The sequence below is a fragment of the Mauremys mutica genome, chromosome 21, assembly GCF_020497125.1.
Source record: "Mauremys mutica isolate MM-2020 ecotype Southern chromosome 21, ASM2049712v1, whole genome shotgun sequence".
NCBI classification, from domain to species: domain Eukaryota; kingdom Metazoa; phylum Chordata; order Testudines; family Geoemydidae; genus Mauremys; species Mauremys mutica.
This window is the reverse complement of record NC_059092.1, coordinates 15976788-16004717: the sequence shown is the minus strand read 5'-3', so window position 1 is coordinate 16004717 and position 27930 is coordinate 15976788.

Here is a 27930-nt window from a genome sequence, read left to right as displayed (position 1 = left end):
TTCTTGTGATTCCATTTCCCTCTGCCACTATTCTCCCACGAACAGTTCCTGTCATAGCATTATCCTCCATAATGGCAACTATGGCATCATCTATCGTCCCGATTTGGTGTTTGATAGGCTTTATTGCCTCCACTCGACTTTCCCATCGTGTGGCACTCAGTGGTTTCAGTGTCAGAGAGGATGTTCCCAGATGTTGCTTCAAAATTTGCCATCGATGAGTTGATGCAGAGAAAAATACATAGATGCTTTGAATTACATTAAAAAATTCAGCAACTTCACTAGAAGCTGATGCTGCATCACTGACCACCAAGTTCAATGAATGAGAACTGCATGGGACAAAAAAAGCTCGAGGGTTTAACTCTCGGATCCATGTCTGCACTCCTCTGTTCTTTCCTCTCATGTTGGCACCATTATCGTAGCCCTGACCTCTCATGTCAGCTATCGCAATTCCCGTATCTTCCAGCTTTTTAAGAAGCACATTTGTCAGACCAGTTCCTGTAGTATCATCAATGTCAATAAATTCTAGAAAATGCTCTCGGACAGTCACCATTTTTGTTGTTACAAAATGCACAATTAAAGTAATTTGTTCCGTATGGCTGATGTCAGGTGTGCAGTCCAGCATAACAGAGTAATATCTTGCTGACTTCAGATCTGCCACAATCTTCTGTTTGACTTTTGTTGCCAGTAACTATATGATCTCATTTTGAATTGTTTTTCCAAGGTAGTGGTGTGTGTACATTTCTTGGGTGGTGACTCTTCTTAGATGCTCCTGGAGTACAGCATCAAGCTCAGCCATCAGCTCCACAATTTTAAAGAAGTTTCCATTGTTTGGCACATACAGTTGATCTGAAGTGCCACACAGCGCTAGGTTTTGGGTAGCAAGCATTCTCACACTGGCAATGAGCCTTTTCAGAACATTTTGCCAGTAAAGAGAGACTGATGCTATCTTCTCTTAATGCTGATCATCTATGGTGGCCTTTAATCTTAGCCTCATCTCAAACTCTTTCCACCTATGGAATGCTCTCTGGTGATTGGAGGAGGGATAGCTCGGTGGTTTGAGCATTGGCCTGCTAAAACCAGGGCTGTGAGTTCAATCCTTGAGGGGGCCATTTAGGGAACTGGGGTAAAAAAAAATGTCTAGGGATTTGTCCTGCTTTGGGCAGGGGGTTGGACTAGATGACCTCCTGAGGTCCCTTCCAACCCTGATATTCTATGATTTGCTGCCTTCTCATTGCATGCCAGATGTTTCCAGTCATTTGTTCCTGTAGAACCCAATGTGGCTGGAACATTAGACTGGAAGAGTTTGCAACAAAAACAGTATGCAACATTCTGGGGTTTTGAGTACATAAGCCATGGCCTCTCCACTTTGTCACCGTTGGGGATTTCACGCCAGTAATGTGTTGGATGAAAACTTCTATTTTCGTTGTCTTCGGGGAACATGAAGTTTTTCACTTGCTGTGGCCCATGCAGTACAAGGAAGTCCCTCAGGCTACTGCTCAAGTGGGTCCACAGTCCTGGATCATCTAGACTTACAGAACTAAACTCCTCAGCAGCAGCTGTTTCTTGCGCCTCCACCACACTCTTCTCTGATCTACACTTTTCTTCAGGAATGTGCATGGTTACATCCATTGGAGATGGAGCTATGGATGCTGCAGAAGCTGCCAGGTCACCTGCACTCTGACTAACTGGAAGATCAGGCATCTCCTCACCACTCTCATCCTCACTGGGGCCGGAAGGCTCACCGTGAACATTTGTGTCTCTGTATCTCAGGAGAGCTCCTTCCTGCTTAGATAGAAAAGCTTCCTTTGCTTTCTTTCTTTTTCTGAATGCTGCCCCAGAGGGGCGTTTTCTTCTTTCACTCATGGCTGCTGTTCTGTGCCAGCTAGAGTGGCTCTCAACACTCAGTTGAAGGGGACAAATAAGCAGGCTGGTCGCAGGGCCTGAGTGAGGGAAGATATCAGCCTCTTAAGGGCCTAACTGGCTCCCATTACTTCAGCTGACTGCCTGTTCTCCTCAAGTGGATTCAGGGAAGCAGCAGGAAACAGGAAGCTCCCTGAGAAGCTGGTGTGAATCAGTCCAGGCTTCTGGAGAGATACATAAGAGTCTCCTCCTCCTCTCTCTCCCTGCAGCTCCTGCTGCTTTCTGTTATTTCCACTCACCTTTTCTCCTGCCTGCCTGTTATGTCTCTTGTGCCCTCCTTCCTCCAGCACAGCACTTCACCTTCTCTGTGCATCTAGAGCAGAGAGAATACATATGCACCAGCAGCAGACATAATTTTTTACACTCTGGGTCCTAGTGGCACCCTCCCACCCCCAGTCTGGCACCTGAGGTGGCCACCTCAGTTTGCCTCATGGTAAGGTCAGCGCTGGATTAAAGCCATCATTCCATACCTGCACCACACCCGAGCTGTGCTGAGCAACATCAGGCACAGCACAGACTTCTCTCTCTCTCTCTCTCTCCCCCCCCATACACTCTATCTATCTATCTATCTATCTATCTATCTATCTATCTATCTATCTATCTATCTATCTATCTATCTATCTATCTATCTATCTATCATCCTCACCACCATAGCTGTAAAATCCTAGAGTTGCCCCTCTTCTTTTCCAGCACTCTTTAAAATATTTTTAACTGATGTCCCTAGCCTAAGTCAGACTCAGGAGAGGATCAGATCACCAAGACTTTGCATTCTCAACATATCTCCTGCTCCATACAAGCCCACAGCCTATTGCAGCGAATCCATTCAACGCCTTCAGTTATTCAATAAAACTCCCCCAAATGAAGAGGCGTTAAAGGCTCCCCACTGCGTGGCACCTTGTGGAGTCCTTCACACCAGCGCGTCACAGGTGTAAAATGCTTACAAAGCAGACAGCCGCTCTGCACAGCTGTAGATGGCTGCACAAGGCGCAGGGCAGGGGGAAACCAGGCTGTCAGTGTCCCATCCAGCAACCGGGAATTAGCAAAAGGACAGTTTTACATTAGCGAGAGAGACCCTGTTGCATATGCAGTGAGAGTGGCCAAGCGCTGCTATTTAACCTTCAGTTTGTCTGAGATAAGAAGATTGCTCTGTCACACACAGAGAATTGCTCTGCCTTCAACACTGGCAAGTGGAGTGTAGCTCATCACCATGCGTGGTCTGCCTCATTCTGCATTGGCTGGGAAAGGCTCGATTTCACTCCACCTGTGTGCGAGGAATGCAGAGGAAAGAGACACGGGCAAGGAAGTGTGTGTGTGTGTGAGAACTTTATGTGTGTGTGTGTGGATCCGAGTCAGTCACCGTGTTCGCTGGGGTGCTGCATGGAGTGGAACTGATCCCTTAGCACAGCAGGGAGAAGGGAGAGGCAGTTAGGGAATCCACTCTGCAGCAGAGAAGCAGGCCCAGGGCTGGAGTTGGGGATTTGAGGAGGGTGCCCCGGGCTGGTGGCCCGGCATGGTGCAGGGAAGTGGGGACTTGTGTGTTTCTGGCTAAGCTGCGTGGGCCCACACGTGCTGCTGTGCTGGATTGTAAGGGCGGAAGCTTTTTCCAGACACATACATCTGCCGTTGTAACAAAGAAATTGCAGAAAATTACTGATAAAGGCCATTGATTTTGGCATAAACGCTCTCTCTTTTTCACATGTCATCTCAGCGCAAAAGCCCTTCTCTGAAGTGGTTTTTTCCTCCCTTTTCCCAAATCTGTCTTGAGCAGTCTGCCTTTCTGTGCTTAATGGCATCAATAATGAGTCAAAAATAAACAGCCCAATTCTCCAGGCTGTAGTTCTGAGTCGATGCCCGGGGCTGCAGTTCGCTCGCTCTCCGGTAGTTTAGCCTTTTAACTGTACAATCCCACTCTATCCCATATGTCTGTGCAAATATCGATCGCTGGGTCTTTGCCGAAAGCTGGCGAAGATGTTCACGGAGGAGGATCGACCAGTCCGGGACACATCACAAATGGTTTGTGATGGGTCGATTGCCATAACCTCCCCTAAAATTAGCAATAACATGCTCATCTGAACCTGCTGGAGTGTTACCGTTGTTGTTATGTGTTCTGCAATGGAATTTAAGAGGCCCCAACCAGGGCTGGCTCCAGTCACCAGCCCAGCAAGCAGGTGCTTGGGGCGGCCAATGGAGAGGGGCAGCACGTCTGGCTCTTCAAGGGCGGGTCCCTCACTCCCTCTCGGAGTGAAGGACCAGACGCTGAATTGCCGCCGAGGACTGAAGCAGCAGTGGTAAAGCTGCAAATCGTGATCGCGGCTTTTTTTTTTTTTTTTTTGCTGCTTGGGGCGGCAAAAACCCTGGAGCCGACCCTGGTGGTGCATGGGCGTGAAACAAGACCCAGTGCCTGCTCTGAAGGGTTTACAGTTGGAAAAGACAGGGCAGATTGTTATCTTCATTTTGGAGCTGGGAAACTGAGGGATAGCTCAGTGGTTTGAGCATTGGCCTGCTAAACCCAGGGTTGTGAGTTCAATCCTTGAGGGGACCACTTAGGGATCTGGGGCATAAGTCAGTACTTGGTCCTGCTAGTGAAGGCAGGGGACTGGACTCGATGACCTTTCAAGGTCCTTTCCAGTTCTAGGAGATAGGTATATCTCCAATTATTAAACTGTGGCACAGAGAGATGCTGTTGCTTGCGCAAGGTCACACAAGAATTCTTCCATCAACCTAGGTCAGTCTACACCGGTGGGTTAGGTATATCTCCAATTATTAAACTGTGGCACAGAGAGATGCTGTTGCTTGCGCAAGGTCACACAAGAATTCTTCCATCAACCTAGGTCAGTCTACACCGGTGGGTTAGGTTGGTACAAAGATATAAGTTCCTAGTGTAGACCCGCTATCATTGTTCCTCATGTGTACAGATAATAATCTTGCTTTTCTCCCATCATTTGTCTGTCTTGCCTATTTAGATTGTAAATTTTGCAGGTCTCTTATCATGTCTCCCTACAGCGCCTGGCAAAGTGGGTCCCTGATCTCAGCTGAGGCCTCTCACTGTACGTGTAATAAAAATAAGAAATAAAAAAACCCCATGGAAATGTGTTTTAATCCCCAAAGAGAGCAGACGCGACGCTGACTGCACACAGAGAGCACGTCTGCTGAGTGGGAAGGTGCAAATCTTTGCCGTGTCACCTCTCAGAGCAGAACCACGCTATTAAAAGGAGTTTGAGTTCTGTTCAGAAGAAGAGCTGAGCTGCCGTGTAGTCCTCCTCTTTAATGGTACGGACAGGCCTGGCCATCCTTAGCTTACTAAATATTTCTGTAGCACTGAGGATTCATGATGGAAATAAATTGTGGTATTTTCCTCACTTAGGACAGAAATGTTTCTGAAGTGGAATTAAGGGGGTGATTTATACCATGGTATGGGCTGTAATTGGATTTGTACTAAACAGGTGTTTACATCCTTATCACCTCAGTAATGATGTCATAACAAGAAATGGGGAAACTGAAAAATACATAACCTCAGGAATAATGTAGCCCTAACTGAATGCTCTAAGGCTGTAATTCCATCAAAGGATCTAGGCAGTATCATAAACCTCCAGCGTGAAGCTCAGATCACCAGAACCGTAGGACAGAATTACACTCTTAATTTATATGCTGTTTGGAACTTGAATCACTAAGGTGTAGCACTAAGTACTTAACGACCTTCTCTCCCTCCCTGTCCTCTTCAGCATGTCTGTCTCCTCCTTTCGTCTTCCTCGCCTCCCCTGTCTCCTCTTCCCATTTTTCCGTTCTTTGGCCACTATTTCTAGACATTGGTATTTGAATGATAAACTTGTTCCCGTGCACTGCTGCAGAGTCATCAATACTCCTGTGTTTGTGACATTGCAGTTTGCTGCTTGCCACCAGAATGGATGTGATGTCAAGAACCCAAATCTTATGACTTCACCACGCTATCTAATCTAATCTATCTCGTCTCTCTTTTTTGGACAAGTCCATTATTCCAGTGAAATGTGGCTGTTGATGGTGATCATTGTGGTCCCCACTGGCAAGCAGAGACAGGCTGGGAAGGGACAGAACTCTGGTTTAAACACAGGCAGCTTTGATAGTAACAGCGTGGCAAGAAATCTATGGAGCAGAGATAGTAAATGTATATGTTTGAAACCTCTCCCAGGTAGGGGAGAGAGAAACCTCATCTCCAGCAGAGAGAAGCAAACCACTTTCAGTCCCATGTTACAGTAAGTATACCCAGAAGGCTATACTTACTGTATACCCAGAATATAGACCCAGAAGGCTAAGCATGTGACCGAATTATTTATATTTAACCCTTTGGTGGTGGTCTTAACACGTATGCTATTAGAATCCAGGTATGTAACTGCAGTGTATTTGCACTGTGATTATTCTTGCTTATGTAGTGAACTCTCCAGTTAGACTACGCAGTGGCAATCACCCTGTAATAACATTTTATATGTACATTGTAATGACAAGGTAATTACGCTTTATGTACAGACTTTAGGGTTGCCAACTTTCTGACTGAACAAAACCGAACGCCCTTGCCCCGCCCCTTGTCCGAGGCCCACTCCATCCCCCCTCCCTCCGTCGCGTGCTCTCCCCCACCCACTCACTCATTTAAACCGGGCTGGGGAGAGGGTCCCTTTTCGACGGGGTGTTCGGTTGAAAACTGGTCACCTGGCAACCCTAATTACAGTGCCCTTATTATGACGCGTGGTCCAGTTTTCTGTTCTGTTGCTCAGATAAAGGCTCAGGAGAGTGGCTTCCTTGAACATGACTCAGCAATATCATGCATTTATTTCCTATCAGTTTGTTTCAAATGCTCCCATCATGTACAACTTCTTCCTCCCAAGATCCTTTGAAAACGTTGCCCCTCCACCCACCACTGAAAAGCGGTTACGTTTGGGATGGAACCCTGCACCTGCTTAACAGCGCACAGCAGTGCTACAAAATAATGTCAGTCAAGAAGAGAAGAAGAATACTGCATCCAGCTGAAAATGCAGCATGCGGAATTTCAGGCCTGCAGGAGGGAGCTAGCAAATGGAAAAACCACTAATAACCCTTCTCTTTTTGCAGAAAGCAGGAGCACAGCGGCCTAATCCCATGATAGTGCATTGATTCAGGGCTGGCTCACAGGAAGGCGCGCCACCTCCTGAGTCACTAACACTACTTTCCAGTTTTCTGTACACGGCTTCCCAACCAAGTACCGACTTGCCTCAGCCCATGTGTGCCCCGGAGATCCGGCAATGTCACAGCCGAAAGACTGGCTTCTACACTCACGGAAGTCAATAGCAAAGCTCCCATTTATGTGACTGGTGCAGAGTCAGGGTCTAAGCCGATATGTGGCATCAGGCCATATGGAAAAATATATCCCTTTCTTGTATGGTTTGAAATGTAATCTTCTCAAACTGAGGAGATGCCTTTTGTTAGCCGCCAAATCCAATGGGAGGTGGAGAGAATTTCCTCCTGGCAAGGGGGCTTCTCTGAGCCACCTGACCGGTATGAGCAATGAGAGGGCAGAGGTGAGCACTCAGGAGGGTTAATGAGGGCTGTGATTATGGAAGTGTAGAACTGCTTCCACTAATCTGATTAGAAAGGAAAGAAACAAACAGTCCCCTCGGACGCAGTGTTAATGCAGGAGATGGTTTAACGGAGGCTTGGTGGAATTATCCCAGCCCTTGGATAATAATTATAAATCATTCTATTTGGCTGAAACAATCATCCCCCATCCCTGAGGAGATGGAGGTTCAGAGAAACAGACCCAAGGTCCATGTAGTCTTCTATCCTGCCTCCGTCTGCAACCACCGCAGGATGCTTCAGAAAAGGGGCATGAAACCTTCCCCAGGCACCTCGTTGTGCAATGCCGACCCAGCAGGTGAAACTCCCTGCTCCCTGAGCAGGAGAATGGTTAGGCCCCAGCTTGGGGTTTGGGAGACTTCTTGTGTGACCTGGGTAAGACATTGAATTTCTCTCTGCTTCAGTTCCTCCTTTGTGAAATGGGGATCACAGCACTTCCCTGCCTCACAGATGTGTTGTGATGACCAATACCTGAAAGATGGTGAAGTGCCCAGATACTATTGTTATGGGACCTGAGATCCCTGCTGAAGAGCAGCTGACATGGTCAAAAAACAGGAGAGAAAGAATGGTGAAAATGTAGTCAAAATATTTTTTCCTGATTTTTTTGTAATTGAGAACATTATAACCAGCACTGCTTATCAGCATTCACATGTTACGCCATGATTCCAGAGGGCACAGAATGGGTGCTGGTGTTGTCTTCTCCAAGCTTCTTGTTACTTCCAATATAGTCCCCTTTCTCTGAACTTGAGGTTCTTCACCAGGACCGGGGGATGCTCCACCATCTTCAGAACTTCCCACTGAATTCTGGCAGGGTTTTTCTCCATCAATCCAGGCTTTCCATGGCCCTGCAAGGAGGTGCCCTTTTTGGAGCATTGCACTGGCTTCTGGAAAAGGAGGCTCAGATTTTCCATTGCATTCTATGACGGACCCATAGTGAGCTTTTCATTCCTATGGGAACTAAAACTTCTGCAAGACTAATTTGTCATTTCCCACAACTTGGACGTTGTCTGTTGCTTGGGAATTCATGCCTGGAGCTGGTCTAAAAATGACAATATTTTGTGAGAAAGATTTAAAAAAAAATCATTTTTTTTCCAAAATGCCTTGTGAATTTTTTCAGTATTTCAGTGAAAAATTCAAACCAAGAATTAATTTTGGTTTTTGAAAACTGTTTATAAATCAGGGTTTGAAAACTAAAAAGAGAATTTTTTTAAAGAAAACTGAATAGAAAAATGAAAATTTCAATCAAAAAGTGATTTTTTTAATCAAAACATGTTTCTGATATTTCAATGAAAAATGGAAAATTTAAACCAAAATGGATTTTTTCCATGATTTCCCCCAAAATTATGAGATTGAGTGACAAATCATGAAACTTTCAGAATTCATCATCTGGAAGGGTCTTATTATTCACCTGCTGGTTTTAGAGTCTGTAGGGATCACGTTTTCAAGTTTTCCTCTGCAGCTACAAAACCTGCCTTCTCCTTCAAACAGATGTGGAAAGTCTCACATAGTCACATGTCTCCAGGAGCCGGGACTTTAAGAAAAACTCCCAAAATCATGAGAGTTGGCAACAGGGTATGCTAAACTGACTAACTAGCAATTTGGAGGGCTACCTTTCCTGTGAAAAAATTAAATTTTGGTTAAAACAAAAAGCCATTTTTCATGAGAAAAAATGGGACAAAGAAAAAATCTTGACCAGTTCTATTCACTTCCCATATTTGCCGCTGAACAATAATTAACCGTTTTAAAGACACATTCTACCCAGCAGTCAAGTCCTGGGCCCTCTGCCAGCCCCAGGCGGCCTGCTGTATCTCAAAGCGTGCAAACCCTATTGATGTTGTTGGAGTTGAGAACCCCAAACTCATCCCGTACGTGGGCTCTCAGATGACTCAACACAGCTACTGCCTGATTCCAAATATTGCCCAGGCCTTCACAAGTGAAACCATTCCATGTTTAGTTCCAGGCTGTGAATGTCACTTTGGCACGGTTGGGCATTCCTCGCCCACCAGCCCGTTGACTTTGAGTCTTGGGAGGGGTGGGTTTTATGGGATAATTGGATAAAGCCACTCTGCCCTGAAAACTTAGCACCCCTAGAGACTTGTGCCATAAAATAAATCATGCCTTCTTGACTTTCCTACTCTGCTCTCTCAGCCCCCCGGGGATGGCGTGCTCCGCTCCGCACAGCACATCTCCAAGCTGCAGGCAGTGCAACCTGCTATTTATGCCATCACGTCTCGCCGAGTGCTGACAAAAAGGACAAATTTCCCCATCTGTGAGATGACAGTGATTCCGCCGGCAGCCCAGGTGATTTAGTGGCGTTGTAAAAGTGGTTAGCGGGTTACACGGCAGCGGCGTGTTACTGGAAACAGTGTCGGTTGCCAAAGAGCAGCGGCTGGGAGGGAGAGGGGAAGAGAGAGGGGTGGGGTAGGGGCCGCAGGCAGAGAAAGTAGAGAGAGAGGGAGGAGGAGGGGGCGGAGTGGGACAGAGAAAGGGGGAGAGCTGGGTGTGCTTTGAGAGAGATGGAGGAACGCTGGGGAGGGGAGAATGAATGAACGGGGGAGAGACTGTGAGAGAAAGGAGGGATTGTGAGGGTAGAGAAGAAGGAAGAGGAGGAGGGGAGAGAGGGGCTGTGAGGGGGAGAAGGGAAAAGAGAGGAGGAGGAGGAGAGGGACTGTGAGGGTGGAGGCGGGAAGGGAGAGGAGGAGGGGGCCGTGAGGGTGGGGATGGGAAGGGAGAGGAGGAGGAGGAGAGGGCCCGTGAGGGTGGACAAGGGAAGGGAGAGGAGGAGGAGAGGGCCTGTGAAGGTGGAGAAGGGGAGGGAGAGAAGGAGGGGGACTGTGAGGGTGGAGGCGGGAAGGGAGAGGAGGAGGAGGGGGCCGTGAGGGTGGAGAAGGGGAGGGAGAGAAGGAGAGGGACTGTGAGGGTGGAGGCGGGAAGGGAGAGGAGGGAGAGGGCCCGTGAGGGTGGAGAAGGGGAGGGAGAGGAGGAGGAGGAGGAGGAGAGGGACTGTGAGGGTGGGGATGGGAAAGGAGAGGAGGAGGAGAGGGCCTGTGAGGGTGGAGGCGGGAAGGGAGAGGAGGAGGGGGCCGTGAGGGTGGAGGCGGGAAGGGAGAGGAGGAGGAGGAGGAGGGGGCCGTGAGGGTGGAGAAGGGGAGGGGGAGGAGGAGGAGGAGAGGGCCCGTGAGGGTGGAGAAGGGGAGGGGGAGGAGGAGGAGGAGAGGGACTGTGAGGCTGGAGGCGGGAAGGGAGAGGAGGAGGAGGAGGAGGAGGCCGTGAGGGTGGAGAAGGGGAGAGGGAGGAGGAGGAGGAGAGGGACTGTGAGTGGGAGGGCAGTAGAGAGGGACTGGGAGAGAGAGGGGGTAGATGGTGCATGGGGGGAATCTGGGATGTCAGTGAGAGAGATTCGAGAGCGTCAGAGGGAGCGAAAGAGGCAGAGGGAGAGGTGAGAGTGAAGAGCAGAGAGAGGGAGCCGGATGCAGAGGGGTGTGCGAGGGAAATGGAATGAGATGCACCAACACGCACTTGCTCAACCTCTCTGAGGAGCAGAAATGATTACATTTCCTCCTCACATCAATATTCATGAGCAAGAGTCCCGAAGTCACTTTCCCCATGCCAAGTGCGGGGTGTTGGTACAGTCACTGAACCCACAGCCAGGGCCCTGCCCTCACCAAGGGCCAGAGCCTGAATCCACGGGAGTCTCACCAGGCCGCACTGAGACCACCCATGACCACCTGCTCCTGGGAGTCGCTTCCCCCACCCCTTCTCTTCTGGAGCTTTATCATGAGAATCACACCAGGTTAGACGAAGAGCCAAATTTTGAGAGGAGGGCGGGAGTGTGTGTGGGTGTCTGCAACCCTGAGTGGGTCTAAATAAGTGGTAAGGGGGCAGAATGCCCACCCTGGGGAAGGAGTTGGGAGAAGGGGTAAGTTAGCTTCATCACTCAGACTGGTTTGCCTTTGTCTACACGTAGGGTTCAGCACTAGAGCAGCTACATCCTGGAGTAAATTGGGAGGTACTTCTAAGTGTAAACAGGCACCACCTTGACAGGGATCTCCAGCGCTACGAGCATGAGCTGCTATAGCTTGAGCTAAAGAGTCAGGATCAGTAGCAGGGGTTATAACAGACTCATGTCCTCTCTGGATCGGGCACAAAGAGGGACCCATCACACACACTCACCATCAACAAAGCTTCTAAACTTGGCCGTAATACTCCATATTCAGCATTGCAACCCCCCAACTCATGAGATTTTAAGCATTAAGTTTGGATTATTTTTCTTTGCCATCTGGTGTTGGAGCCTTGTAGAGCTGCATTTTCAAGCATTTTTCTGCAACCACGAGGCCTGGAAACTTGCCTTTGTTTTCAAATGAAAGCTGAGATGCTCTCCTGATCACTTGCCTCCAGGAGCACCCAAAACTGTGACGACTGTTAACACTGCACGTTAAAGGGAATAACTGGTGAGTGAAGAGCTACCTAGAAGTAAGACTCCAACCCAGATGTCCTGTCTTAGCAGCCATGTGCGTAATACCTGGGCTGGATTCTTTCTCGGGTGAGGAGAAGTTGATGGACAGACTATAGCCATTCTGAGGTCTCTGGGAGAGGGAGGAATGAAAACCCTTTAACTCCATCCTGCTTTCCAGCAGTCAAAACCTCCCTGTCTGCAACTCCCTAGCACTCCCCACCCTGCCCACTTCCACCACCAACCCTCCCTAATCACCCACTCCCACCCTCCTTTCCAAATGCAGGCACATGCCCCACAACAGCCATCCCCCCACAGAAGGGACATGCATTGGTGCCATGGTGAGGGCTGGCTGGCAGTTTTCTGATGGAAATGGTTCTCTGTCAGAGGTGCTGATTCCATGGGTTTGAAACGTGCTGTGGGGACGTGTTAGTTCCATTGAACCTTTCAGTGGAAACCAGGCAGGTTTCCGGTAGTATTTTGTCTGTATTCCTGCTCTCTCTCCTGCTCGCCTGCCTCCCCAGCAACTTGGGAGCCAGCCTGGCAGGCTACTCCTGACCCAGTGGGTCCCAGGGGTCCTCTGGCTCCTACCTAGTGCTTTTCATCAGTAGCCCTCAAAGGAGGTCAGGATCTTTATTCTCATTTTACAGCTGGGGAAGCTAAGGCACAGGAAGGTGACGTGACTTGCCCAAGGTCACCCAGTAGGACCAGTGGCGGAGCTAGGAATAGAATGCAGGTCTCCTGAGTCCAAGTTTAGTGCTGTATCCACTAGGCCATACCGTCTCCCATGCTCCATGGGCTTCTCAGGGAGCCAGGCTGCTAGATTGATGGCTAGTCAGCTCCCTGGGTTTTTCTGCTTCCCAGCTAGCCAGTTCCCTGAGCTACCCAGCAGTTCACCTGGCCAGTTCCCTGGGCTCCCTGGACAGCCAGTTCCCAGGCTGCCTGGAAAACTGGCCAGCCACAGCACTCAACGAGCTGGGAGGCCTGCCCAGGTACCATTTTTCTGAAATGGAACAGTTCTGGAAATCCCTTCATGTGAATAATTTCACATTTGTTACTTTTCATTCTGATTTGGAATGAAAAAAAATCAACATTAATTTTTTTCCAAGGATGGGGATTTCCATTTTACAGCCACATCCCATTTCTACTGGCTGCTCAACAGAGATGATAGCCTACCACCTGGTAGCGGGTGATGGAGTTGCTTCTAGTGCTCTAGGCCTGGGTTCACTGCTGAAGGTCTTGGGTTCAAACACTGCTGCTGGTGGGTGCACAGGCACTGACTTTTATTTTTCCTGGTGGGTGCTCCCCACCCATCCTAAGGCCCCACCCTCCTGTCCCTTCCCACAAGGCCTGCCCCCCGAGCCCTCCCGCCAGCTGCCACAGCAGGCCAATGCTCCCCTTCCATTCCTACTGTGTTGGCCATGATGATGGTCATCATGCGGTGAGTGAGGGTTATTAGATAGTGGCACAGCTGGTGGGTGGGGGCAGCATGCAGAGGAAATCAATTCCAAAAATCACAGAAGAGGGCCAGAGAGATTCTCATGCTTGTCAGAGGGCAGGCAGGGAATGGAGAGGTTTCCCCTGAACACACGTGCTCTGGCTTCCCATGTCAAGCGCCTCTGCTGTGCCAAAGAATAGAGCCAATCACCTGGCTTTGTTAGGGAAATTGGTTAACGATCTCTTCAGCAGATGGCAGCTCCTCGCTCCAGGGATGTTATCCAACTGTCTCAATTGCATGGAATCACACACGCGGTGTTCTTGCTCTCTCTCCTTTCGGTGGCATTCAAGGCTCCTGTGCGACAGAAGGCTTTCAAAGCCAGGCCGCGCCGAAGCGGGGGCCCTTTTGTCGCGCCGGCAGAGAATGTAGGTCAATGGGATAAATTGTTCATTCAAGGTGCGCGCTAGTGAGAGGGGAGAGAAAGAGAGGTGCTCCCGTTCACAAGTGGCTGCATCGTGAACATCGGCGCGCTCTGAATGCACCTTTCATGGGCTTTGAATGGGGCATAATAAACAGAATGCTGGGCTCCGTGACGGTGCTTTCACCAGAGCCCGGCTAATGACTCCACTCGGCTTCTTTTGGTCCCAGACGGAATTCGTTTACCCTGAGCTTCAAGGCTGCGGCTTGTGTGCGGAGCAGCGGCGGCCTCAGCTTTGGCCCAGGGATGGTCTTTTTGTTCCGTGTTTGGGCAGTGCCTGGCACGACGGGGTCCTGGTCTGGGAGCTGAGCTCCCCAGGGCTGTGATAATACAAATAATGAATAATAATCGCACGATTCCCCGCTCCTTCGACTGAGAGTGGGCCCTGAGCTGCTGGAGAGATAGGAGCAAGCAGGGCAGGGGCGAGTGTCTATTCTGCCCGGCTGCAGTGAAGGGTGGCAGGTATCATAGGCTGGGGGAGGCTGTGCCTCCTCAAATAGCCTGGCATGGCCCCACCCACGCTATACCCCCAGGCCGCTTCCTGCAGTTCCTTCGTCCTTCTCACGCTTCCCTAGCCCAGGCTGGCTGGGGTGGGCCAGCGGAACTCAGGGCAGCTGGTGCTGGGGGGCGTGCCGCTCACTCGGGGCACTGGGGTTGGGGTGGGATGGGGGGCAGGAGCTGTGGAGTGTGTGTGGGCACGCGCTCTGGGCTGGGTTCCTGCATGGAAGGGGGCAGAAGGGGAGGGCAAGGGGTGGGGCCTCGGGCAGAAAGGGAGGGGCTGCGGGCTACCGGCTGCCCGTGGTGGGGTTCCTGGGGGTTGCTGCTGTTGCTTCATTCTGATCCTGCTGTAACAGCTTATGCTGTGCCCAGCCCCCCCGCTAGCCAAAGGTTAAATGCAATGCCAGAATTATGCAAAAGGGCCTTAAAATAAGAGGAGCCAGCCTTCTCCCTTGACTATATCGAGGCTGATCCTTTGGCCTGCCTGCCTGCCTGTTCTTTCCCAGGAGGACTGTTTGAGATGACGCCATCGTGGTTTAAACACCATTGGGAACGGCATCCGATTGCTTCGTGGTTTTGTTTTCCACTCTTATAGGGTTACCATATTTCAGATTCCCCCCAAAAAGGACGCTGTGTGGGGGGTGGGGAGGGAGCTGTGGGGGGGTACGGTTGAAGGAGGGGTTTACCTGCAGTAATGGTACTCGCTGGAGGTGGGGGAGCAGTGTCACTCCCTGTCATCATCAGGGCCGCCCAGAGGATACAGGGGGCCTGGGGTCTTCGGTGGCGGGGGGCCCCCACCGCCAAATTGCCACCGAAGACCCGGCATTTCAGCGGCAGGTCCCGGGGCGGAAGGACCCCCACCCCCGCCGCGGGTCTTCGGGGCACTTCGGCGGCGGGTCCCGGAGCAGAAGGACCCCCTGCCACCGAATTGCCGCTGAAGACCTGGAGCGGAAGAAGCTCTGGGGCCCGGGCCCCGCGAGAGTTTTCCGGGGCCCCCGGAGCAAGTGAAGGACCCTGCTCCAGGGGCCCCGCAATACTCTCATGGGGGCTCCCGGGGGGCCCAGGGCCTGGGGCAAATTGCCCCACTTGCCCCCCCCCCCCCGGGCGGCCCTGGTCATCGTGGCAGGGCTGCTGGCGTCAATCAGCACCTAGCTGCAGGACCCTCTCCCCAGGGCTGGGAGCCAGGGGCCTGGGCGGACGGGAACCGGCAGCTGTGGCTGCAGGGGACTGGCTCAACCAGCTGCAGATGCAGGGAAGGGACCAACTGAGAAGCGGAGCAATCGGGGGTCTTTCTGAGCTGCAGCGTCTGCTCTGCCAAAATCCAAGCTATTGCCTGTTGTTTGAAAAATCTGCCAGGACAGAGGCTCAAAAAAGAGGCAGTGCCTGGGGAAACCGGGATGTACGGTAACCGTAACGCTTCACGGCTGGCAGTATCATACTGGCAGAAGAGGCGGTTGCCTCGGGCAGCGAAACGCGGGTGGCTTCAGGCTGGTCAGGGTGGCTACCTGCCATTTTGCCTCGGGCCACAGAACCCCTGGAGCTGCCCCTTTCTGACGGTTTAATTCATCAGCTGCTTTGGCAATTTTCCATGTGGGGAAGCTTTAGCTTTGCAGCCCTGTCTTTCTGTCTGGTTGGTTTTCTTGCACATGTGTGTGTCGATATTGGGACTGGCTCTGCATTTGCTGAGCTCAGCAGCTCTGGGGAAATCACTGGCCTGTAGCTGATCTCTCGTGCACCTGTGTAAGTCAGGAGCCCTTCTACTGAAACCGATGGAGTAAAAATTTGTGCAAGTCAGATCAGAATTGAGCTTGTTTGAGTTGGGCAATTTCACGACGTTTTTTTTCCACAAGAGGCAGTCATTTGCTTTGCGCGTCCAGCTTCACAAGTTTTTTCTTTTGCACAAGAGGCAGGTAGCCCTTTCCCCCTGCAGTGAACACAGCAAGTTTACCCCCACCTGGAAAAAGACCAGCAGAGGCCTCAGAATTTGGAAACTCCCAGCAAATCATCAGAACGTAGGGCCACACATGTGACACTGTCTGGAATCTGGGGGACACTTTAGGTATTATGAATACCAGTATAGTAAAATGGCAGTGGGTTGTGCCAGATATGCCTTGTGATGTATCTGCAAAAGTGTGATAATTTGCTGAGTATGATAATCTCCTTCATGCGTTTGTATCACCTTTGTATTGTAAGTTATATGTATGGTATGGCCAGGGCTGCCCAGAGTGGGGGTGGAGGCAAGGGGGGCAATTTGCCCCAGGCCCCGCAGGAGCCCTGCGAGCCCTGGCCCAGCAGCAGTCCGGGTCTTGAGCTGGCATTTTGGCAGCGGGGGGCCCTTCAGTGCTGCTGAAGATGCGGAGCAACTGAAGGGCCCCCCGCCGCCGACATGCTGCCGGAGACCTGGACCACCGCCGGGTGAGCCCCCTGAATCCTCTGGGCGGCCCTGGGTATGGCTGTAGTTCCAAACTTGTGCTGTGCATCTGGGTGACACACCCAGACAAATTGGCATTAGCACTGCCTAGCCTGCTTGATGGCCCATCAGCTATACAACTGACCCATTGAGAGATGCAAGGGATATCCACCTTATGACTCAGCAAGGCATGCAGGGGCTGCCTATGAATCATAGACTCTCAGGGTTGGAAGGGACCTCGGGAGGTATCTAGTCCAACCCCCTGCTCAAAGCAGGACCAGTCCCAGATTTTTGCCCTGATCCCTAAGTGGCCCCTCAAGGATTGAACTCACAACCCTTAATCACAGGGGGGAGTGACTTTTAAAACAGCCTTAAAACGAATCCATTTATGAGATTATCTCCTTCCAGATGAGTTAGTCTTGGCAGGTTTGATGGGATCCTGGTGTTTAGTGCATTATGCCCTCCCTGCTCCTGGCATGCTGGTCGTCAATCTTCCCCTCTTTCCAATCTCCATCTTTGCACTCTCATCTTTCAAGAGGCTGATCAGTATTATCCCTCCAGGCAAGCACTCAGATACCACACTGAGGAGTGTGATGTAAACACCTAGCTAGACAGATATAGATGTCTTGTCTGTTCACACATATATATACGTGTCTGTGCTTTGGAAACAGAGCAAGGAGGTGGGGTTTGGATCCAGATCTGGATTAGGGCATGGGACTGAGATCAGATCAGTGCCTGGATTTGGGTTCAGTTTCCTGCTCCTGTGTGACCTCGGGCAAGTCACTTCCCCTCCCTGGGCCTCAGTTTCCCCAATGGGGATGTTGGGAGGACACATGCACTAAAGATGGTGAGGCGCTCACATATTTTGGAGAGGGGGGCCACGTGCGTACGTAACGTAAGGCTTGGATTTGAGCCTCTATGTCAGTCCCGAAATGTAGTGCGAGTTCCGTCATCGCGATCCAAGAATGGGACGCCAATGCATGGCTGGATCTGGATCCTGTTGTTCTCTTTTGGGAGTTCACCTGTAAAGCCTGTTGAGGGAGGGGGCCAAGTGTGCTCCTCCGTGTGTGTACAGTGTGACAGATATTGCAATCTGAGGCAGTATCTTAGGGGACCAGAGTGTAGACAGTTGCTCTCCCTTTAAGTATAACTGGGGGACGGGGATTGTATGCCACTCCAGGGCATGTGTGCTGGTGTGTACCAACCATGGCACAACAAAGGGTTAAGGAGCTGCTCTGGACTCAGCCAGCCAGCCCCACCCGGCCACACCTGCAAGGCATGCACAGGCTGCAGGAGGACCAGAGCTGCTCACGTGTGGGTAGACCAGGGAGGAGAACAAACCTTCAGCTCCTGAGGAAAGGGCTGACTGAAGGTAGGAGCGTCCCCGATGGCCACTCCCTGAGGGAAGGCAGGGCTGGATTCTGATGCACCCTGAAGGGCGTCATTCCCCTCTATTCCCTAGGAACGCCATTTATTTGCCATAATTCCCTTTGCTTTTTGTCCACGGACTACGTTGCAAGGGGAGAGGCCACAAGTGACCTGGCCACAAGGCCAAATCCCAGGAACAGGCAGGTTCAGGGGTGCAGCAGCCATCAGGGAGAGAGCTGCCATGCCACGCCCGGCCATAAGGAGGCGCCAGCGGTGAGTCATCTCCTTCACAGGGCAGCGTTACCACAGCTGTGGGGGTGGGGAGATGATTAAGGTGAATTGCTTAGGCTGTAAACACCTCCAGAGCGGTACCACCCCCCTGGGGAGGCGGGTCTGTGTTGGTTCAAAGTGGGTTTTCCAGAGACCATCAGATAAAAAAGAGATTTTGATATAAAATGGCTGGATTTAAACTGATTCAGGGCCTTCTTTCTGATCCCGCCCACGACCCTTGCAGAAGCATTGGAAAGATCTTGGCCTATTAGGCACCACAAGACTGATGGGAGACTCCTGGCATGTTTGGTGTATGTTTAAATCTGTTTGTTGTTTTTAGCATGTTTTCTCTGGGACGCTTTTACCTCGAGAATAAATGTGCTTGCTGTGAAAGCGCTGTGCAGGAACTTGTAACTGCTGGCAGCACACTGTTCATAGGTCTCAGGCAGACAGAGCAATGCACGGGTGCTGGTCATTAGGCAAACTGGCTTGCTGGGGGTATCACAGTGCAAGGCAGGGAGCTGTGCAGTCTTAAAACTCCTGGTCAGAAGGGAGGGGGACAAGGGTCCCTGCCCAGGAGACAGCTGGAGACCTCAGATCTGGCTGGCTACTCCTGGAGTGGAGCATGAAAGTGGGGGAGGAATACCGGTGCAGTTATCCTGAAAGTGTGACATACAGCACCAAACGTGCCACTAGCATGCAGCAAACAGGAATGAATACAACCTTGGTGCATTAGAATCCTACTCCTCTGGTAGGGAATTTCCTGCCTGCAAGGTGAATTCCACTGAATTACATTGAGATCTTGTAAAAAGACTCCAGGACAGGACAGGTTCTGGGATTGTCAGTAATAAAACTTCGGCCACATCCTCAGCCTCTGAGAAAAAATGATTCAAAGTGGAGAGTCAGGATTTTTGCTTAGCCACACAGTAACACCCCAGGAACATGAGAGGCCAGGACAGGAGAGAGGTGTATCAGAGAAACCTTTCTTGCTTGGGGCAAGTGGGGTCCCCCATCCCTCCTCCAGCCCCTCCCAGGCCATTAGTTCAGGTGTGCAATAAGATTTGTTGTGGTCTTGGGTGGTGGTGATGGTGTGGTTGTGGTATTAATGGCAGGAAGTGGGTTGTGTTGCTGGTAGTGGGTAGTGTTTGAGTTGTTGGTGATAGTGATGTTGTTGGTGTTAGTCAGTGGTTGTGGTGGTGTTGACACTAGTGGGGGTTAGCGGTGGTAGCAGGTGGTGGTAGTGCAGGCTGTTGCTGGGGGTAGGGGATGGTTTTAGTGGTGTTGGTGGGCAGTGATAGCATTGGTGGCAGTGGGTGGTGCTCGTGGATCGTGTTGTTGGTGCTAGTCGAGGTTAGTGGTGGTAATGATGACAATAGTGAAAGGGACCCAAATTACATCATCACCCGCTGCCAGCACCAGCTCAATCCCAAACAGCTCCTGAAATAAAACTGGATCTGACTTTATCAAACTGCAGCAGCTCCTGACAAAGGGACAGGAATTGCCATCTTTCAGGCCATCCAAGAAACTACCAGACAAGCAGTTGGTACCTGCGGCTCTGGTTTTTTGCCGCCCCAAGCAGAACAAACAAAAAAAACCCCAACAAGAAAACAACCAGGGTGCAGGGCAGCCGGAGCGGCGAACCAAAAAAAAAAAAAAAAAAAAAGGAAAAGCGGCCATGCCACCCTAGGATTGGGCGGAATGCCGCCCCTTAGAATTTGCCGCCCCAAGCATGAGCTTGCTCAGCTGGTGCCTGGAGCCGGCCCTGCAGACAAGGGGATTTTCCTTCTAAAACTCTCGCCAGCTAAAGGGAAAGGATGTTAAGGCTTTTATTTTATTTCATACTTTACATTTCAGAGGCTTTACCTGCTTTTCGGTATCTGAAATAAAAAAGTCGAAAGGCCATGGTACTCAGCAGGCTCCGGGCTCCGTATACCAAACCCCGAGCCTTGTTTAGCGCTGTTTAATGATAGACAGCCACTGGGTTCTCTTAATACCTTTGGCCCATTTATTCCATCAGCCCCTGGCTACGTCACTCAATCACGCTCCGTTTCCCATCTGTAAAATGGGGGGATAATCATTCCCTACCTCCCTGCGTGAAGATCAATTCATGAACGGGTGGGCGGTGTTCATCTCCTGCTGTGAGAGAGGCCAGAGAAGTGCCTAGTCCCATAGACTCATTAACTGGAAAGCCGCTCAGCCTGAGTGGGGCGAGGAAGTGTCTAAATGCAGACGCTGGCTCCCGTTCGTACAAAGGTTCTTAATGCCATTTTATATGCGTCCCCTTCTCTATGTATATTAAAGAAATGGAGAAAATAAATTGAAATGAAATTGAATGGGGAGCTCTGGAGTGTGAACAGTGCAATGTGACACTCGAGCCTTTGTCCTGAAGTGCCGGGGATTTGCATGGATCTTTGCTGTTCCTGGCACTTAGCGCTGAGGATACAGTATTAAGATGCATGTTTTATCATTATGTGGATTTAAGTGGCATTGTGGGAAATAAATGAGGGGGTGAATTTTAATGCCGGAGAGATGAGGGAATAAAGGACAGGGATGATGCGGGGAAGTGCTGTGCAATCTTGGCTTCATAAAACCTTCCCAATGCCCTGTGATCCTGCAGCACTCCTTGCACACCCCAGTCCTCTCCAGCTGCCACCTCACGCCTAACCTCCCATCCCCGTGGGCTTGCCCAGGGTTACCCCAGCTCCATCTAGACTCTGTGCTCTTCCCAATCCGGCATCAGGCCAGGAGACAGAACCAAGACAACACTGGTGGCACTGGAGAGGTGGTCCTCTTGGCCAAATACTAGGGCCCGTTCTCCCATGTTTGCACTGCTGGGCCTCTGTCTCGCCAAGTGACATGGTCACTTATTTCTGCTGCCCAGCCACAGAGTTGTGGCAGGGGCTGGTGGGATTGCACTGAGATGGCGTCGACTGTCCCTTCTCAAGCTGCCCCAGAGAATCATGACTGGCTCCTTCACACCCAAGCTGTGACCTGTGCAGTCCCACGGGGATCCATCCTCTCCTTCATCCTGTTCCACATCCATCCATAGCCACTAGCCTGGATGCAAATGCTAGCAGTAAACGGAGGACACCCAGCTCTGTACTGTGCTCACAACAGGCTCATGCCGCACTGTCCCCCAAGAGCTTGGCTGAGACCAGCAACTGGATGTACTTGGAGAAGCAGAATCCTGGGAAGGCCTGAGATGATGAGTCAAGGAGAGGGAGGCACTGCAAGGAACTCCTGGCCTCCAGAACATCCTCCTTCATTGAGGTCATCTGGCCTGACATCACTAGGATGCTCCACAGCCACAAAACACCAGCTTTCCGGCTCTGGCTGGCAAGAACGCAGCTGTTCAGACGTAGTCACAGTGCTCCACAGAGCCAGGGCCTCTGGGCTCAGTTACTGTAATGCTCTGTGCCTAGGAATGAAGCAGCCAACCTTAAAACAGCTGCAATTAGTTCGGCACAGCAGCTCAGCCAAACAGACTGCCCTTCCCAGGGCTCTCCACTCTTCACTGACTACCCAGTGAGCACTGAGAGAAATTCAAGGCATTGGTCTTCTCAACCTGTGTCCTCACGGCACGTGACACTTACTTTCCACTGAGACAGTGGACCCATCAGCTTCAAGAGTGAGTTTCCTAGATGCTTGGGACAGAGCTTTTTTGGAGTCTGACTTGTGAATCTTTCTCCCAGAGGGGATCAGATGAGCTTGAACCTCAACGCCTTCAGAGAAAAATGCAACACCCTCATCTGCAACTGTGCCTGCTTACTATAACACACAGAAAACCCCAAGAACAACAGAAGCCCCAGTCCCTGCTGTCTGGAGGAAAGAGAGAGAAGCACACCTCATGTTGGCTAGCACTCAGATACCACAGTGAGGGGCACTCAGGGTACGTCTAGACTACCCGCCGTATCGGCAGGTAGCGATCGATTTCTCGGGGATCGATATATCGCGTCTCATCTAGACGCGATATATCGATCCCCGAACGCGCTCCCGTCGACTCCGGAACTTGACCAGCGCGAACGGCGGTAGCGGAGTCGACAGGGGGAGCCGCGGACATCGATCCCGCGCCGTGAGGACGAGAGGTAAATCGATCTAAGATACTTCGACTTCAGCTGCGCTATTCACATAGCTGAAGTTGCGTATCTTAGATCAATCCGCCCCCCCCCAGTGTAGACCAGCCCTCACGTACGAACCTAGGTAAACGAGACATCAGGTTTTCTCATCCTTTAAAGGCAAGGGGTGGGATTTTCAAAAGCACCCATGTGACTTAGATGTGCAAATCCGATTGGCTTTCAGTGAAACGTGGGCTCCTAAGTCATTTAGATACTTCTGGAAGCCCCAGGCAGCATGACTGCTCCATGGAGTTCTTACCTGTAAACGCTGGACGAGGAATGTTGTGTTTTCAGTTTGCATGGCACAATGCCGGACCACCTCGCTTTTGATTTTAACATAGTGAGAGGTGGGGCATTGTACAAGTTATGTCAAAAGTCACACGCCTAACCGTGTCTGGGGTGTGATGATGTGTAGGATGGCGCTGGAAGGAATCCATCGCAGACAGAACAGATATCATGTAAGTCACAGCATCTTAACTTCATAATAAGGCATCATACAGGCCTGGTTTTGCTTTGTGCTGGGATGCTCTAGCAAAGAAATGGTTAGCTCTTGCCTTGTAGAATAAAGTGAATATAATAATTAATAATCTGCACTATTGCGTCTGATTTTCCTCTGCACGTTTATCACCCTTTTACCATTTAGATCTTAGTTCGGGCCCAGTCATTCAGACCAGATGTGAATGCTGGGCTGTTGCCTGCAGGGATGGCTGGATAATAAAATACACGAGGTATCTGGTCTCCTAAATGCTTAAAGGCAACTTGGCTCCTCCCTGGAGTTTGTCCTTCACATGAGAAATAAGCCAGGTCGAAGGAAGCAAGAACCAACCTGAACCTTGGTTCAAAATTCAAACCAAACTCTTTTGCAAAGCTTGAAAGTTTTGCCTGCCTCTTTGCTTCTATAGCAGCGCAGAGGCTATTCTCTCTGCAGGTCTCCAGCCTCACCAGAAGCAGAAAGTGCTAGAAATCTCATGAGAGGCTACTTTAATGAGATTCCCAACCCTCTGCAGACTCAGGAGATCCAAAGAGTTTGGATCCAATCTAAAGAAATGCCTGAGCTCCTGGGATGCTTATCCACTCTGGATTTCTGAACTCTCAGGTTCTCCTACCACTAGCAATAGTCACGTAATGGGGCTACAGGGCATGCAGTCACCAGAAAATCATAGGTAGGGATCTTGTGACTGATGCAAAGGAAAGCCCAGAGAGCAGTGTGCCATATTGTCTGGGCTTTGGGGGCATTCCAAAGCATTCATTTAAATGCCACGAGTTTGAGAGAGAAGCACAGACAAGGGGGATCTTTGGCTCCTAGCCGAGGAAGATGCAAAGGGTGCCTGAATGGCTGAGGAGACAGATAATGGGACATGGGATCTGGTATCATTAATTTATGTTGCGGTGATGCCTAGGACCCAGTCATGGACCTCAATCACCTCTGTAATTTCAGTTGGATAGGGTGTTCTTCTGCATCGTCATTGAGCAATGTGGTGTCAGACCATTGCTGCCTTCCCTTTGTCATCAGTGGTGGAGTCACATTTGCTAATGCCCTTTCTTTTCACCTTCCCCCTGCAGACCCTTTTTGCCTTCACCCCCAGCCTGGGATACTGGACTGAGGGCTCTGTAGACTGTACTGTACTGTGACTAGCCAGCAGGAGTCACTGCTTGAGGGCTAAACATCTGGCCTTCTCCCCAGTCCTCTTCCCTGGAAGCTGTGCAAGCCACGTTCATCATTGCAACAAATCCACTGCGTGATCAGCAGAGCAGCTGGACCGCTGAGGAGCTCATATCTCTCAGCCTGCCACGGCCGAAAGGAGAGACGTGGAACTGGACATTTAAAATGTATAACAGAGACTCAAAGGAGAGACATTGGGACGGTAACACAGGGAGGAGGAAGCTGGCAATGCTGTGGGCTTCATTTCTGAACAATGGACGTTTTCCATTATCCGAGCTCCACAATTCTGTATTTTCAGTATTCTACCAGCAGGAAGAGAACAGGTGCGGAGGTAAATTTGGGTCTGAAACAGAGCTGGGCCTAAATCAAAACCTCAGTTCCAGACAAACCTGAACCCTGGCAGAGTTCGGATCTGAACCTGAGCTTTGCTGGTGCAGGCTCCTCTCTAGACTTAACAAGGCCCAGCTGGCGTGTAATCCCGGGTACGTCTACACTACGGAATTATTCCGATTTTACATAAACCGGTTTAGTAAAACAGATTGTATAAAATCGAGTGCACGTGGCCACACTAAGCACATTAATTCGGTGGTGTGCGTCCACGGTCCGAGGCTAGCATTGATTTCTGGAGCGTTGCACTGTGGGTAGCTATTCCGTAGCTATCCCATAGTTCCCGCAGTCTCCCCTGCCCCTTGGAATTCTGGGTTGAGATCCCAGTGCCTGATGGGGCAAAAATCATTGTCGCGGGTGGTTCTGGGTAAATTTCGTCACTCATTCCTTCCTCCAGGAAAGCAACGGCAGACAATCATTTCGCGCCCTTTTTCCCTGGATTGCCCTGGCAGACGCCATAGCATGGCAACCATGGAGCCTGTTTTGCCTCTTGTCACTGTCACCGTATGTGTAATAGATGCCGCTGACAGAGGCAATTCAGCAGTGCTACACAGCAGCATTCATTTGCTTTTGCATGATAGCAGAGATGGTTATCAGCTGTTCTGTACCATCTACCATACCCTTGTAAATTGGCTATGAGATGACGGTTACCAGTCCTTTTGTGCTGTATCCTCTGCTGCTGTCATAGGTGCCCCTGGCTGAGATCGGCCGGGGGCGCAAAAGACAAGCAGAGACGGTTACCAGTCATATTGCACCGTCTGCTGCTATCATGGGTGCCCCTGGCTGAGATCGGCCGGGGGCGCAAAAGACAAGCAGAGACGGTTACCAGTCATATTGCACCATCTACCACCAGTGAGGGGGAAAGAGGATACTGCAATTGAGTGCCGCAGCATCGCGTGTACCAGCAGCATTCAGTAGACATAGGGTGACATTTAGAAGAGTCAAGAGACAATTTTTTTCCCTTTTACTTCTGGGGGTGGGTGGGGGCTGTAAATTGACGAGCTATGCCCTGAACCACCGCGGACAATGCGTTTAACCCTACAGGCATTTGGAGCTCAGCCAAGAATGCAAATGCTTTTCAGAGACTGCAGGAACTGTGGGATAGCTTGAGTCCTCAGTCCCCCCTCCCTCCATGAGCGTCCATTTGATTCTTTGGCTTTCCGTTACGCTTGTCACGGAGCAGTGCGCTGAGTCCCTGCTATGGCGTCTGTCTGGAGATTTTTTAAAAATGCTTTGGAATTTCGTCTTCTGTAACGGAGCTCTGATAGAACAGATTTGCCTGCCCATACAGCGATCACATCCATACGGTCCATGCTGGAGCTCTTTTTGGATTTTGATTTCGGACTGCATTGCCACCCGGGCTGATGGGAGCTCCACTCTGGGCAAACAGGAAATGATATTCAAAAGTTCGCGGGGCTTTTCCTGTCTACCTGGCCACTGCATCCGAGTTCAGATTGCTGTCCAGAGCGGTCAGTGGTGCACTGTGGGATACCGCCCGGAGGCCAATACTGTCGATTTGCGGCCACACTAACCCTAAACCGATATGGTAATACCGATATTAGCGCTACTCCTCTCGTTAGGGAGGAGTACAGAAACCGGTTTAAAGAGCCCTTTATATCGATATAAAGGGCCTCTTAGTGTGGACGGGTGTGGCGTTAAATCGGTTTAACGCTCCTAAAACCGGTTTAAACACGTAGTGTAGACCAGGCCCCAGATGAGTGGTCTGGATGTCATGTCAGTGCAGACAGTGCCCCGAGATACACAATATAAATGTAACAGGACCCAGCACCAGCACCACATGCCGTGAGTGGGGGAGTGATGGGGGGCAGTTCATGACTAAGGCAGGTGGGATGTCCTTGAGAGACAGATGTTGGGGAGAACATAGAATCACCGACAGAATCTCATTTTTTAGCCTATTAATACAAAGTTTTGTCTACTTTACAAATAAAAATAGATTCACTCCACCATCTGCCTGCCAGCTGCTCTGCTGTCACTCCAACTAGGGAACAAGTGTGTCATATCCCTCACACCTTCGGCAAGATTCATCCCTTCTATTTTTTTTTTTTTTGTAGATTGCTTGGCTGGTGCCATCCGAAGCAGCAATTATTCGCTTCGCCAGCCAGGAATGGCACCAGTTTGTTATGAATATCTTCACAAGTTTCCTCACAGTTCAGACAGAGAATCCTGGGGTGGGTGGGTTGCTGGTTTTTCTGTTTGTGTGTTTGTGTGTGTGTGTGTGTGTGTGCGGTTTTGTTTTTTTGCTGCTGTTGTTGCTTTGGTCTTGCAGCCTGGGATGTTGTCGCCCTGTGACAGACTGACGAAAGTTGATCAGAAAGGAGGATGCAGAGACAGATTTGTGCAAAAGAAAAAAAAAAGAAGTAACAAGAAGGCGGTCTGGCATTTTCCTGGCATATCTCCCCTTGATTATTCAGTTGCATCTTCTTCTGTACTGAAGTGTCAAACGCCCCTATCCCTGATTTCTGCCTACCTTCCCTTGCAGAATGATTAATCCACTCCATAGTTTCTGCAGGATTCTGGGAAATCCTGTCAGAGTCTCTGATAAACTTTCTTTTGGATCTGACGCAGTCATTGCTAAAGGGCTGGTCCTGGGCCCTTGAGTCCAGATCTTCAAAGGATACTCTGAGAGTTAGATGTCTAAATACATGCGAGGACTGTTGGGGATTGGTCCTGCTCTGAGCAGGGGGTTGGACTAGATACCTCCTGAGGTCCCGTCCAACCCTGATATTCTATGATCTGGGCTTTGCTGTCTCTATGGTCTACAAAGTAGGAGATATTTTTTCAATATTATGGGTTCTACAAAGGCCCCTGATTATCTGTGTTTAACCTCTGGCAGGAACTCCCTTTGGATGATCAGCATGATTGAGTAGCTAGAGCACCGGACTGCAAGGTAAGAGACCTGTATTCTGTTCTGGGTTCTGCCTGCTGTGTTGCCTCCTCTCCTTCAGCTGCCTTGTCCATTTAGAGTATGTGCTACACGGGCAACCATCTCTCACAACGCACGTGGACAATGTCCAGCACCAGAGGGCCATAATCTCCGTTGTTACTGAAGTACAAATGATAAATAATAGGAACACTCTGCTGTAGCAGCTGCACGGACCTGCATGGATGTATAGGTGCTCAGCTGAGTGTGGTATAAATGTCTAGAAGTGAGGAATTAGGAACGGCCATAGCAGGTCAGTCCAGTAACCCCTTTCTGACAACGGTGAGTACCAGACACTTGAGAAGTTGCAAAAATATCACAAATGGAATTCTCTGCCCATTGGTGATGTATCTTCCTATCCCTTGTTAGTAAGTAGCTGGCTTATACTGTGAATCATAAGGTAGGATTT